Below are 1,932 nucleotides of genomic sequence, written 5' to 3'. Positions count from 1 at the left end.
TGTCTGTATTTGTCCGTCATTTGCAACCTCTATTTAATGTACAGCGCTGCATAATATGTTGGCGCCATATAAATCATGTTTATTATTAATAATTATAATAATAATAATCCATGTTATTGGTAAGGGAATATTGCACGATGTCACCACTAAAAGGCAGCAAAGAGAAACTGCTTTAAAAATGTCCATTTGTTTATTTCACCTGAATGCAGCTATCCGTGCTGCCACTAGGTGGCGGAAGAATTGCATTGTAAAAGAGCTCCGATTAAACCAAAACTCATTCCTCGAGCACACATCGAGTAACATCGCACTTTTAGTGGATAAATATTGGATTGATGGACAGCGAGACTGGTTTCAAGCCATCTTCTAGCCATTTTAAAGCGTCTTCTATTTTCTATCTATTTTCTGCTGACTCCGCCCATCTCTCTCGACACGTGACTTTGCCACACTCAGATCCCGCCCATACATCGGGCGTCCATTTTTCCGTGGACTGGCTTTCGTGTCTATAACATCATCTATCAGCGCCCGCTCGGTGCATGATGGGAAGCGTGGTTTGATTTGGTCACTTCCGGGTGCAGCGTAAACAAAGGAAGTGCTGACTGCTAGGGACATTCGTAGTTATTATTACAGCTATCATAGACGTGTAAACAAGGGAAGCTTGGACAGGTAGGTGCTCCCAGGGTTATTTGTTCTGTCCAGCCCATTGTGGGTAGGTGTAGGTGTAGGTGTAGGTGTAGGTGTGCTGGGGGCATTGCAGCTATGACAGAGAATAGAAATAACACATATATTTATTATGTCTGCCCATCCATCCAAGGTGAGGGGACGATTATAGTGGATGGGCAGCACAGCACGGTGGCTCAGTGGTTAGCACTCTGGCCTTTGCAGCGCTGGGTCCCAGGTTCGAGTTTTGGCCAGGACTATCTGCATGGAGTTTGTGAGTTTGTATGTTCTCCTGTGTTTGTGGGGATTTCCTCCCACATTCCAAAAACATGCAGTTAGGGTAATTGACCCCCCAAAAGAAAATGACCTTCGGCTGTGGTATGACTATGGTAGGGACGTTAGATTGGGAGTTTTGAAGGGACAGCTAGTGATATGACTATAGACTTTGCACAGCGCTGCGTTATATGTCAGCATTAAATAAATACTCAATAAAAATAATAATGGACCCTTGTTTTTCCACGTTCCCGTCCTGAGAATGTAGATTATGTCTGGCCTGTGATCACACAGCCTGCTCAGTCACTAGATAAATGCTGTGTTATGTATTTTCCATACAAGGTGCCAGTTCTGGGCCCAGTATACAGAGCAAACATTGCACCCCTCTGTAGTCAGCGGCCAGGCAGAGAGGGGCAACATAGCATGAGCTGATCCCACAAAACACATCCAGTCATGTCAGCCAGGAACAAGATTTGACTTTGTGTTATTTCTGGTTCTTTATGTTTCCAATAAAATAGCTAGTATGGATTTTGTCCTGGAACACACAAATCTATTACATAGAGAAAATGAACTTTATCATAAATGTTTCAATAGTAAACTTTTTTGCTTCATCTCCATACAAGTCCCTGTGTATTTGCAGGAGCAAAAGTGTATCAAAAGCCAAAATGTTTGGATTAAAACCTGTGTTGTTTTTTTGTTTAGCCATCCATGTCCTATTGGAGAGATTTTTCCTAACTCCTGGTTTTGTGGAAAGTAAAAGGAGATAGTTGTCACCAGAACAAGTGTCCCCAAAGGAAGATCAGAACAATAACCAGGCCATTATAAGTATTTGGAACCTGGTCAGCAATGGGATCTTACATATTCTTTCAGTGTAGGTCCACTTTAGGGCAACAAAGGTTTGATTTTTACTCTTAACCACCTTGCAGTTAAGCCCGACCTTCGCTCGGGCAAAAAAAAACTGCAAGGATGGTTAAGCCCGAGATTTTGTACATCCATACTTAC

At 42.6% G+C, this 1,932-nt stretch overlaps 1 protein-coding gene across 1 annotated transcript in view; it reads left to right on the top strand.

Annotated features, from left to right (window-relative positions):
• Positions 1–526: 526 nt before the first annotated feature.
• The window catches only part of UBL7 (ubiquitin like 7), a 12,269-nt gene continuing 10,863 nt past the window's right edge, over positions 527–1,932 (top strand). Inside the window, exon 1 of the mRNA XM_072402148.1 lies at positions 527–663. The gene's annotated coding sequence lies outside the window, so the exon portion shown is untranslated. The remainder of the gene's footprint in view (positions 664–1,932) is intronic.

The sequence above is a fragment of the Pyxicephalus adspersus genome, chromosome 2 (genome assembly GCF_032062135.1).
Source record: "Pyxicephalus adspersus chromosome 2, UCB_Pads_2.0, whole genome shotgun sequence".
NCBI lineage: Eukaryota > Metazoa > Chordata > Amphibia > Anura > Pyxicephalidae > Pyxicephalus > Pyxicephalus adspersus.
Note: the sequence above shows the minus strand (reverse complement) of the source record. Positions and strands in the feature narration are given on the sequence as shown.